The sequence below is a fragment of the Phaenicophaeus curvirostris genome, chromosome 8 (assembly GCF_032191515.1).
Source record: "Phaenicophaeus curvirostris isolate KB17595 chromosome 8, BPBGC_Pcur_1.0, whole genome shotgun sequence".
Taxonomy (NCBI): Eukaryota; Metazoa; Chordata; class Aves; order Cuculiformes; family Cuculidae; genus Phaenicophaeus; species Phaenicophaeus curvirostris.
Genome location: NC_091399.1, coordinates 18,399,238 through 18,411,992, shown reverse-complemented (window position 1 = coordinate 18,411,992; position 12,755 = coordinate 18,399,238).

Below are 12,755 nucleotides of genomic sequence, written 5' to 3'. Positions count from 1 at the left end.
GCTACTGAGACTGTTTGGAGCCTTCGCCCACCTCCACCCTGCTGGCTCGCTGCCAGAAAAGCCGCCCAGTCCAAGCAGAGATGGTTCTGCCTCTAAGTTTTATTCTTGGTATTGTAGGATCTGTGGTATCTGCTAAATGTCAGCCCTCATTAGAAATATATCTTGTGGGTGTGTTTCTTCTTGCGTCCAAACCTGTTGGAGGCTGCTGGTATTTCACCAAGTGTCTGAGCAGAGAATTGGGCTCATGTGTATATAGGCATATATGTATATATGTATGTGTGCACTTCCTCCTGCAGGTGACCAGAGAGCAGGGGGTGTGGGTTTTAACCCCTGGGGGTAGGGGGGGGGCAGCTCTGGTGATGCTGTTTGTCAGCTGGAATCCCAGCGCAGGGCTCTGCGGCATGAGCCGCAGCTTCCTTTTTTTCGCCTTCTGTCACATTTGGAAGGAGGGAAGATGTAGCTGAGTCTTGCAATAGTAGGTCAAAACGTACTGCAGCACTAAAGATCAGAGCAAAAGCTTTCTTGTACAAACACTTGGGTTTATTCATCCTCTTATTTTCTTTATCAAATGCTTACTTCCCTTTACTGAGCAGCTTTCAGCCCCAGGGAAAGCAAGCGTCTCGCTGGAAGGGAAGCTGGGCTAGTGACTGGAGTGGGTCACAGTTATAGAAGATGAGTGATCTGGACTTTTATGCCTGTCTCTGCTCTGACCCTTTGTCTTCCAGATCTCTGTGAAGACCTTAAGAAATGAAGAGCAGGGGCTGTCGCTGAATGTGTATGCAGCACATAGCATGGTGGCACCCCAGGAGCATCCCTGGCACAAAAAGAAATGCCAGTCATGATGATTGTGCTACGAACCAGGATTGGTCTGGTACTGAAGTGCATCTGGTTCTGGGTGGGTAGCAGTCTGGTTAGGGTACAGCCTGATTGAGGGTGTTGGAGCAAACTCTTTTATCTAGGCAATGCTCACCCTGGGATTCTTCAACGTCCAGACATGCAGACAGCTTATTTTTAAGGTCTCATTTGAAAGATGTCAGCTCCCCCTCCCTACTCTTCCCCAGGCAGTGAGAACAGAAAACTAAATTTATCTGCATTGGGACAGAGAGAGCTGGAGTAAACCAGCCAGGCGCTGCTCCAGATCTGCTGGGTAGAGCAACTGGCACAGAGCTGTCTGTCTGTCCGTGTCCAAGATGCTCGGGGGCTGCTGATGCTGGGGTAGCAGTGAAAACTGCATTGCATTTTCCATTTCAGCCTCTGGGTTTCAGAAATCACTGAAAAGTTTGTCTTGTGGGGGTGATGCTTTTTTCCTGACTCAGTCTTTGGGTTGATCTATGTTTTTATGCATGAGGCAAAGCTGTCCTGCTTTTTGGGAGAAAGGTGAGGAGCGACACTCCTTGGTTTCCTTCCCAAGACCTTGTGAGGACCCCGGTGTGGAAATGGTACTGGAGAACAGGCTGAAGCACAGCCTACAAAGAGCCCTTGTTGCTCAGGGACATCTGTCTGTCCTGTAGGTAGGGCATAGGAATGGGAATTATGAAGGACTCAAATATTTTCAATCTGAGCCCACAGCTCCATTTTTGGGGTCGTTATTGACCGATGCATATTGGTGGAAGGGAACATGGGGCCGATGTTTGAATTGGTGTGCACTATTGGCTGGATTAAGGAGGAGACTCTTCAATGTTGAGTCTCTTCCTGGTGACACAGTGTGTCTGAGGGCACAGGCAGGTGGGAATGGGGTGGGTTCTGTTTTTCTTTTTCACCTTCTAAAACTGGAGCATCTGTTTCTGTCAAGCTGCTGCTAATGAGTTAGTTAAACAGCATCTCCTTACTGGAAACTCTTTTCAGTCCAATTAAGATCTTGCAACACGTCAGTTGTGACAATAAAAGTGAATTAAGTCTCATTTCTCCTTTTTTATGATGTTTATTAGAAGATGGGAATGCTCATTCAGAGGAGATAATCGTGGTTATTGATTTGTCAGTGGTACCAAGAAGTCCCTGCTCAAGCTATGGACTCGTTGTGCCAGATGCTGTCTGCTCATGGAATGAACGGGAGCCAGGCCTGGAGGATGGATTGACCATGCAGGAAGAGCCCAGGCAAGGTAGGCAGACTCCCACGGCCATTCAGCCCCAGCTGCAGGACTCGGAGATGTTGGAAGTCATCGAAGCCAGTGGAGATCTTTCCCCACCATGCTGCTCAGCAAAGATTGCTCTGAGCAGCAGCAGAATCTCTCCTCTGACCACTCATCCTCCTGGTTGCAATACTTCTGTCTTCATCAACTGGTTCCAGAATTACGTGGGACCATATGGTGGGGAGGCAGGAGGGCAAGCACATTGCATGGCTGCATAGACCTCTTTTCCTGAGGGAGCCAGGCTAGAAGTAAGAACTGAAAGCTTTGACTCTAGAGTGCAGCTTGACGGGAAGGGTAAATTGTGGCAAGAGGCATATCTGACAGTCCCGTGGATTCCTACTGTTTCAGATAGTCTCTATCCCTCACCCCCAGGCCTTTATTAGCAGCCAACGAGGAGAATGCTTAGTTTGCTTCCCCTCTTGAGCTATTTTCATTCAATGGCTTGGCTAAGAATTAAAGCAAGCTCTTCCAGGGGCTTGGGCTGGTAGTCAAGATGCTTTCCACCACATCTAACGGGGCAAAAGAGTCATTATTTTATTGCCATGAAGACCTCAGGCAGGAGGATGCATTAGAAAAGGCCTGTAGGAAGGTTCAGTGTGTTGGTTTGTTTTCAAAGGGAGCTTGGTTTATGTTTCTCAGAACTGGTTAACTCCATCCTTAACTGATAGGCTTAAAGTATCCAGCAAATGGGAGAAGAAATCCAAGGATGTGAAGGCACAGGGGCTGAGAAGCAAGCCAGGAATGAGAAAGCCGTGTGCCAATTGCTTCTGTCCTGCAGACAGCCAAGACCAGAATCAACCCTCAATGCCTCTCCCAGTGAGGGACACCCCACACCATCACTGGAGGAAGGGGTAAGGGTATGGCCTACCTTGCCTTGGGGTCTGGCAAGATTGTAAAGGTAGGAACAGGCCCCAAGCAGGCTTTGCTGAAGGTAGATCTAGGGGGAAGCACTGGGGATGGCGAGACGAATTGTCCAGAGGGTCACGGCAGACCCACGCTGGGATCGGTCATGACCGAGCTGTTGGCTGCTGGGCTCTGCCCTCAGCCTCTGTCTTGGACATCCAGATGTTTGACTTTCAGCCTGGTCCTGCCTGTGCTCCTGCAAGTCTGGTGAACTTGGCAGTGTTAGGTTAACGGTTGAACTCAATGACCTTAAAGGTCTTTTCCAACCTAAATGATTCTACGATTCCTGCTTTTGTCAGGCCATTTTGCTTTGTGCTTTTGGTGCTTGTAAGCGTTGTCCAGGTTCAGGATCCATCCTTGGCTCTAGCCTCACACAAACACAGATTTGATTTGCCTGTGGAGGCCGTCTCGTGGAGAACAGAAGCGGGGGCTTGGAAGATCATATTGGAGATGAGAATGAGGAGGACTGGGGGAGGCGAGGCTGCGGCAGGGTGTGCTGGCTGGCTCCCCGATTCCCTCAGTGGGATCACCAGGCTGGGGTGAGCCTGCAGCAGCCAGAGCATGGGCTGGGTTCCTGCCTACTGCCACGTGTGTACGACCCGCCGGGGCTCTGCTCCATCCCCAGCCCGCCTCGCCGCGTTGCAGAGGGCTGGATCTCCGTCTGTATCGAAGGGGAAAGCATCCTTCTCCTTGTTTCTGTCCTGCAGCTGTTGGTGTTTTGAAGTTAAGAAAACATTTAAATGATTTAAAAAAAACCACCAGCCTTGGCTTATCAAGGGAGCTTCTAATGAGCAGAAAGGGAGGGGGAACAGACACGGGAAGGGCAGCAGAGACTAACAGCCTGGCAGAGCACTTGTCATCTTGACAACACAATAAGTTTCAAACTGGGCTCACTCTTGACGTTTGCCTGAAGGTATATTTAACTGGTGCGGGAGATGCTGGAGCAGAAGTGTGCACCTTTGAGCCCAAGGAAGCCACAGCAGGGGTTGACCGGGTTTTGGAAGCGGGGGGATAAGCTCCAAATGGAAAATGTGCATCCTTCCCTCCCTCTCTGTCTGTGTGTAGCCAGACTGAAAGGCTGTGCTCGCAGCTTGGTGAGAGGGGATGCTAATGAAGCGTGAACCAACTGCGCTCGGTGGCGGCTCCCGTGCTATCTGCCACCAGCCTGCCTGCCTGCCCACTTCTTCCTTTCATTCTTTCTGTATTTGCATGTTGTGTTTGACGACTGGAAATGTAGGCTTCTCTTTGAAGCAGGAGGGATGGCAAACAAGCAGGCTGAGGGGGAGCTCAAATTCTCCTTTCCCTAGGCCAGGCTAAATGTTGGAGGATGTATCTAGGGGTGTCTTTAAAGTGTTTGGACCTTGGGACTGGCTGGACACCCTGGATTTTGCAGGTTGTGGGGTGCAAAGAAGGGATTTTGAGTAGCTCCTGACTCTGCACAGAGATTCTTACTGATCTTTGTTTTCAGTCCCTGACCCCAGACGCTAACTTAGGGTGCTCCAGGGCTGCTGTTGCTCTGTATGTGGTCCCAAGCTCCCCATCCTTCTCACCCTAGAGCTTCTAAAAGAGGAGAGCAGGACATTTCATGTCTTGTCCTGTGTTGCCAGAAGTTTCTGTGGCAGAGCTTAAGGCTGACACGTTGACATTGGATGCTGCCAAAAATGAATGTGTTTGTGTTGGTTTGTGGTTTTTTTTTTAAATAGTGAGTGACTTTGGCATTTCTGAGAAGCAAACCCCCAGCCAGGAGGCAGAACAAGCTGGGCACATGAGATGGGGACCATGCAATGAGCCAGAAGCACCTACTGCCTTGAAGTGGTCTGTTTGCTTTCATCACATCCCCAGGCACCTCATGGCACATCACCTGTGTGTAAAGAAACATCTGGAAGAGTGCAGATGCAAATTTGCATTTATATTGGCTCTGCAGAACAAAGCCAGCTGCCTTCTAAAATCAGTTATAGTGGGAGGAGATTGAAATACAGTGACAGAAACTAGAGCTGGGGTGCTGTCCAAGGGTTCTGTCTTGCCTGCGGATGGGTATCTGTGGTGGTATGGGGAATGAGCTAAAATCAGGCATGTTAGTCCACACCGGTCTCTTGTGGCAGTATGGTTTTATCTTCCTTTCCATGTTGGCTTTAAGATAGAGGAAAGTGTTGACATTCTTCGTGCAGGAGAGATTTGCTGAGGTCCTTAGCTGGTACGAATCAATCAAGCTCTAACTCACAAAGCACCCTATGGGGACGCAACTTCGATAGGAACTTTCTCTCAGAAGCTTGATGTGATTTCCTTTCCTTCCAGCCACACATTTATTTCTTCTCAGGACAAAAATAAAAGCTGTGACAAAGCCTGATGTAGCCCCGGAGCTGGTCCACACCTCCCTTGCCCCAGCCTTCGTGCCCACCATCAGAAAACCACGAGTCATCACCTCTTGGCTCCACCAGCCTTGCAGTGGAGGCTGCAGGTCTTTTTCTTTTCCTCATCCCCTCCACCCCAACTGGGATGAAGAAGCGAGAAAGCAAATAGGAATAAATACCTCCAGCCATAAAAGTGAAATAAATCAATACCTCTTCTCTGAAGCCAGAGATGCTTAATAGGCAAGGATCACTGCCAGATTGTAAAAAATGTGTTTAGTGTGTGGCTGGGGCAAGTTTAACCCTTGGACATAAACAGCTGAGCAGCTTCTCTCACCTTTGAATTAAGTAACTTTAACGGCGGAGGGCTGTGATTGATAGAGGCGCCTCTGGTTGGGATGCATAAAGTATTTTGTGCCTGTGGGTCACCTGGGCAATTGCCTGGGAGGGGTTTATTGTTGCCAGGTCTTTTCTGCAGGCGCAGTGATGCTTTCTTCATGAAGGAACCGCTCTGTTTGCGGGTAAGGTAACTCCGGGGCACTGGGCTGAGCTGCTGGGACTTCGGATGCCCTTCCAAGAAGTCAAGGACCTTTCCAGCGCTCTGCTGTGCCTTTCCACGGTGGCCTGGCACGAGTGATGGGGCCGATCCTGCCCATTTCTCCCAGCACACAGAATTGCACTCAGTTAAGTGCTGCCTGGCACGCAAATGTTTTCCTCAGCTGCGACAGAAGCTTTTTGCTGAGAACAGCCATGTGATGGAAGTTAAGTTTGTATTTAGGAGTTGGGGGCATCTGGCACAGCTCTTACAATGGTTTCCGTCTGAACAGAAGGCAGGCTGTACTGGGAAAGGCGATACTGGAAACAGTTGTATTTGTTTTGATTTTTCCTCAGGCTTAGAGCAAATTACATCTCTTGCTTATATACCTGTGGCAAGCAGAGGTTACAGGAGTTAATAAAGTAGTAATGGAAAAGGCTATTCCAAAGAGACAAGATTTTGCTTTCCTCCTGTGGAAAGTATTGCCCTTTGGACAAACAGGTTGAGGTCATGGTTGGTATGAAATGGGCAGGATCGATCCTATCACTCATGCCAGGCCACCCTAATGGGCAGGACAGGAAAAGCCTGGGTCTTAGTCCAGAAAGAAGTAAAAAGAGGTTTACTGACTCTTGATACCTTGCCTCTACCTCGCTCTGCTGTCTGTCAAGGCTTGGATTGATAGGCAGCTTCTACTCTTCTCTGCCAGGCTCCAGGCTTTCAGATTGGACCCGAAAGTCCTTGTGTTTAGGTCGGGCACAGTCACTGGTTGTTCTCCACGCCTAAATCTTCCTCTTGTTCTCAGCCTCTTGACCCTCTCAGCTAGGCATAAAGTATGGATAATATCACCTGCCCAATGTCTGTGCGAGCTTACTGCCTCCGAGACCCCACATTTTTGGGTGAGGTGTTGTTCTGTGGACACTGAACGTCTTTCTTATAGCGTTGCATGTGGTGTTCCCTCCTTGCGTCCTTCTCCACCTCCAAACTTGGGAGAAAATACTCTCAGTGGTGCCTGGAGAGCTGGCTGTGAAAGTCAGGCTACAGAAGAGCTGGTGAACTGCTTTTCTGCCCAAAGCGAGCAAAGTGCTCCTGGTAGGGCAATCAATCTCCCTGAGAGCTCCTCCAGCTGAAGGTGAGCGCCCTGACTTTATGGTGTGTGTAGTGTTTGCCCTGTAATGGCCACGAGTCCCCCTTGCAGCCAGCAGCACGTAGCAGCTCACCCGTGGGATGGAGAGCGTATATCTGTTTGTGTTTAATGGTGGTAAAATGCTTTGTGGAGGAAAGCTCCAACCGTTACGTGTGCCAGTGGGAGACCTCCTAGCATTTCAGCTTCCTTCACGTAACATCACAGTGGCAGGTAACTCTTGGAGAAATAAACCCAACCAAAATACCCCAGAACCACGCGCAGGAGGGGAGGTTTTTGCAGTGTTTCGTCCTCTCTTGCAGGTACCGCACGGTTGTGGGTCATTTTTCAAGGGGTCCTTGTTGGTTGATCCTGATGAGAGAGAGAGGCCAGCTCTTGATGGTCTGACGGCACCGCGTTGCTGTCGTCTTCTCCTCAAATGCTCACAGAAGGCACCGGCTGTTTTATTGGGTGCCCTTTCTCTTCCTCCATGGACTTTCTGATTCCGTATCTGCAGGCACAGAGGGTCTGGGGGAAGATGCTCCCTGATGTCAGCCAGCACTTGGCTGGGTGGGCTCTGGCGTGACGGTTCCTCCAGGGCACGAGCCGTCACCCTGGCTGGGATTATTCCAGAGGCTGGGAAGTAGCTGCCAGGCTACTGGTATGGGGGAAGGGAAAGGCTTAGTTTCTTTCAGGATCTGAGGGTGGATTAAGTGGAGCGTTCCTTGTTAGCTAATTGAAACAGTCAAAATGTCAAATGAGGCATTTCAATAATAGTGATGTTAGGAGCTTTATGTTTTTATTTCTTCCCTTCCCTCTTTTGTATTGCGCCTTTGAGACATAGGGACCTAAGTCCCTGCCTCTACAGAAGCCCTCTTAACGAGGGGCTCCAGGGGGGATGGGGCAACAGAAGCCGTTTTAATCCCTTCCAATTCCAACATTATTGTGTTTCAGCAAATATTTTGCAAAAGGATTTTCAGGCTGAACTTCAAATAGCCGAACGCCTCACTCCAGTGACTTGGGGAGCTTTGCAAATTTAGAAAAGAAAATGAAGATTGTTTTAGCTGACATTTAAACCTCTTCTATTCTCTTTTGCCAGCCTGTCAGGAAGCTTCATACACTTTGGGTCAGATGCTCTTTCCCTGAAGAAGACAAGGATATTTATAGCCGGTTAGGACCATAACGGGGAAATCTCCAGGCTGCAGTACCTGTCAGATGAGGTTACTTAAGGGCCCAGTAGTAGCAACCAACCTGGAACCCACTGCAAGGAAGCAAAAAGGAGAGGGTCCAGCACACAGTTGGGTCTAGCCCAGATTCTCTGGCCTGATTCCTTGAGGGTGAAGGTAGGCTTGGCCCTACAGTGTGGTATTTTCTAGGTAAATATTTCCTTTATGGCTCGGTGTGCTTTGATGCCCTTCTGAACCTTGGGGAGTGCTGACAGAGAGAGATCTTGAAGCGGGGTCTGGATCATTCCTGTCCCTTGAGGAGAAAGGGATGGGGGTTAACTAGAGGTGCCAAACCCAAAGAAAAATAGTTTATCACATAGAGAGGCTGTTGCTTGCTTGCTCTGGGTGGTTAGGAGCTCCTGGAGGGCTGATGGAGCATCTGGCTGCAGGTTTTGGTTTCTCCTTGCTCACGGGTATCCAGAGCTGTAGCCAGGGTAGTGTGCTGAGCAGTGAGCGAGCAGCTGTCTGGGCTGTGGTGGGAGCTGTTTACTTCCAGGGATTAGAGTGATCAGGGTTTCTTAAGGTAAAGACAGCTTACAAAGAAAAAGCAGCGTGGCTGGGGACAGCAGAGCTCTGCCACAACCACCTCTTAACCACAGCTTGTTCTACATAAAGAGGTCTTCCGATCCTCCACTGGTCTGGAAGGAGGGGAAGGGGCTGGGAGACTCTGCTGCAGCATTGTGGGGGGAGTCGATTTGTATGGGGCTGCGCAGGAGGTTTTGGCATAAGCATTTCTGCAACCTTAGCCCTGGGGCTTGCTCTGAGTCTCCAGATAGGACACCGAGGACATTTTGATGTAGCAGAAGGTAGCTGGAAGCTGGATGAAAGTTGGTGTCAGGATAATGTAGTCCTGGGGCTGGTATTTCTGCGTGGTGTTGCAGCGTTTCTACTGTAGTGTAGAAATTTCTGATGAGCTTAAGCTGGACCTGGGAGCATCTCCTGTAGTGTAGGTCCATGACTTCTCCTTTTGGCCGGTATGGGCCAATCTCTTTCTGTCTTTTCACATGTTTCCCTAGACTTTAAAGGAAAGAAATCCAGATACAGTGTGTGCTGTGATCCAGCCAAGAGTCCTGTTTTTTAATTGTAAGGGTGTGGGGACCCCCATTTTCCATGGAATGGGGGTGCAGGTACCCCACAGACCTGCTTAGGGTGCTACAGGCACATCTACCCTGTAGGAAAACCTCCTGGTGTGAAGGCGTAACAAAAAAACTCTGAGACAACGTCTCATGGAGCTGCTTCTTCAAAGATCTTTGACTTTTGACTGATGTTGCCCTCTGGGCTGTGTAGAAGTGGAAGGTCTCAGGGCACTGCATGGGATGGTGTTCTGAAGAACATCAAGCTTACTCTGATTGCGCTGCTGGCTCTGCTTCCAAGTTCCTCCAGGTATCCTCCCCAGCACTGCATCCCTAGCACTGAGCTGCCCCGGTTCTCACAATTCGCTGGAAATGAAAGCCACAAATCTTGTAGGCGGCGAGCTCTCCACCACGGTTTTCCTGCCATCTGCCCGCCGTGGTGGATGCTAACAAGCTCGTAGATCTAGACCCACTGTGCCTTGATAGAAAGATTTATTTTTAGGACCTTGATATTTAAAATGATCTGTTATAATTTCATGCTTAAATAACACTAAATAATATTCCCTGTTTGCACAGTGTAATTGGAAGAGGTGAATAAACCAAACAGTCCAGCTATGACTGAGCTTCCTTAGAGTTTTCGAACTGAAACAAACAGGGCTTGGCCAATTTAACACTTTGGCGTATTTTCTAGTTGGGATTCCATTTGTTCATTTGCACAGGCTGAGGAACACAAGAGCTTTAAACAGCCGATGGCTTCTTGCCAAAGAAAACTCACTTGGTCTTAGATGGGGGAAAAAAAAAAGTTGAAAGGGAACTTATTTGTTTTCTAGGAACTGGCAAGGCTAATGACTCTGGAAGCGCCATGGGATTTTATGCAAGTACGGAAAAGACTTAGAAAATATTCAGCAAGTTCATTTAGACTCCTTTCATGCTTCTCAAATCCTGAGGCTTCTTTATTGCTGCTTTATGTCAATTTGACACTGCTTGATTTCACTGTCGCTCTCGATTTCTCTGCGAAGGCATTGCCGCGCTCGGTGCGGAGCGGGTCCTGCGCCGATCACATCTGTAACATCCCACATAAGCTGCATGGGCTTTTAGGTGATTCAATTAAAGCTTTTGGATTCAGGTGACCCTATCAGGGGATAAGAAGTCTAGGTTGAGCTGACATTACCTATGTGCAAAGCCACAGGCGAGTAATTTAAGTGGAGATTTTGTGATTAGTCATGAATGTGTTCCCTTCTGGAAAGCTGCCATCGGAGAGGGAATGTAGCCTGGGTTTTTGAAGCTGCTGCATGTCAGCTCATCAGTGCATCTTTGGCTGGCAGAATCCCTCCTGTTAGAATAGTGAGAGGAACTTTTCCCTCTTCAGGCTGAGCGAGTTGGGTTTATTCGAGAGAAGGCTCTGGGGAGACCGTAGAGCAGCTTTCAGTGCTGAAAGGGGCTGAAGGAAAGCTGAGGAGGGACTCTTGATCAGGGAGTGCAGGGATGGGATGAGGGGGAACAGTTTTAAGCTGAAAGAGGGGAGGTTGAGATGAAATCTTAGGAGGAAATGTTTTTCTGTGAGGGTAGGGAGGCACTGGCCCAGATTGCCCAGAGCAGTGGTGGCTGCCCCATCCCTGGAGGGGTTCAAGGCCAGGTTGGATGGGGCTTGGAGCCCCTGGTCCAGTGGGAGGTGTCCCTGCCCATGGCAGGGAGTGGGACTGGATGGGCTTTTCAGTTCCCTAGCAAGCCAAACCGTTCTGTGATTCTTTATGTCCCTGTGCTTAGACACTCCAATGGAGCAATGTTCCTGCAGGCTCAGGCTGTGACAGCAATGGTCCCGAGACCCCTAAGCAGCCCTGCATCCTGCTCTTGGTTCTTCTCTTTCCCTCCGGCACACCGTCCTCCTTCCATCGCACCCGTCTCGGGGAACCTGGCTTCTCCCCAGTCCCTCCCTCCCTTCCAAGCTGGCACAGCCCTTCTCCATCTTCCCCTCCCTCTGCCCCCCCAACCCTCTGCTCCTCACAAGCCTCAGCTCTGTTTGTGCCCACATTAGCATTTCTGCTGACTGCAAGGATTGGTTTAATTTCATGGGTGTCATTTCCTTCAAGAAATCTCTCTCTGAGCAGCAGCCCGACGAGTGCCTGATAAAACATATTTTCCTATGGTAATGATTTTATGGACCCATAAGTCATGAATTTATTATGATCTCAGCCCCTGCTGCTGATTGCTGTAAAATGCAAAGTAATTAACGGCAAGCGGTAGCAGCTATTCCCACCTGGTAGCGTGTTCTTGGGTACGCTGATGGCTTTGATTAAAGTAATGGCTAAAGTGTACAGCCCGGCTGTAAAATATTAGCATGATTAATACAGTATCCTAAATAAGAAACAAAACTAATGGGCATGGTTTAAGGAATTAAATATATATATATTCCTCTCCCTCCCTCTAGCTATTGTTCTGGCTCATTTATGCTTTCTTTTCTGTTAAATAATGTATGGGCTGGAGGACCAGGGGGCAGTCTGGAGATGCGTATTGCAGTTTCATAACATCTTAAGTGCTCGTGTTAATTTTTCACTCCTCCCTTCTCTTTCCCCTCAACCTGCCGTCTCCCATCGGACAGGGGAGAGAGAGAATCCAGTTTCCTGAACTTGGCCTGAAGTCAGATGTGATTTGATTTGGATTGCAGACAGCCCTGGGAAGCAGCTCAGAGGCAACTTGGAGAGTTGGACTCGGTTTCTGGCTTAGCGGAAGAGAAACCCTGATGCTGTGTTCGCGTTCCCATGGCTGGGGGTGATCTCCGATCTGTCTCAGCAGCCGGGAGCCCCTAAGTTTTTCGCACATGAAGATTAACTGTGGCTGTCCAGAAGCTGCAATGCTTCTGCTGCGAAAGGAATGCCTTCTCTTTTATTTTTCTGAACAGCTTAAAAAAACACTGACTGTATTTGAGTGAAAAATTAGTGGAAATAAGACTCGAGATACAATAACACAGATTCTTTCCTGGCCCCCTTTCCCAAAACCATGATTAATTTGATTTCTGTCATTTTTCAGTGGGAAAGATCAGAAGTTGCTTGGGTCTGGGGATGTGAAAAAATAAAAATAGGTTTGTGGGTTTTTTTCATGGCAAACACCTAGAAAAATGGAAACGGAGAAAATACCTAATTGGGGGAAAAAAAAGGCTTTTTTGACCTACACTTCAGCAATTCTTTTCCAATTTCCAAAGACGCATACACCAGCGTTGTCTAATTCCCTTGATCTGCCTCTAACTTTTCAGGTGTATTGATCTGCTCCAGTTCATGAAGCTACCGACTATTGGAAAGAAGAGTTTATAAATAACTACAGAGAAACAGGCTTCTGTATCACAGGAGTTCCAGCTGTGCTGCTTTTGTTTATCGCACAACACACATTTCTTTGGAAATTTTCTTAACCAGGAGATTGCAGAAGG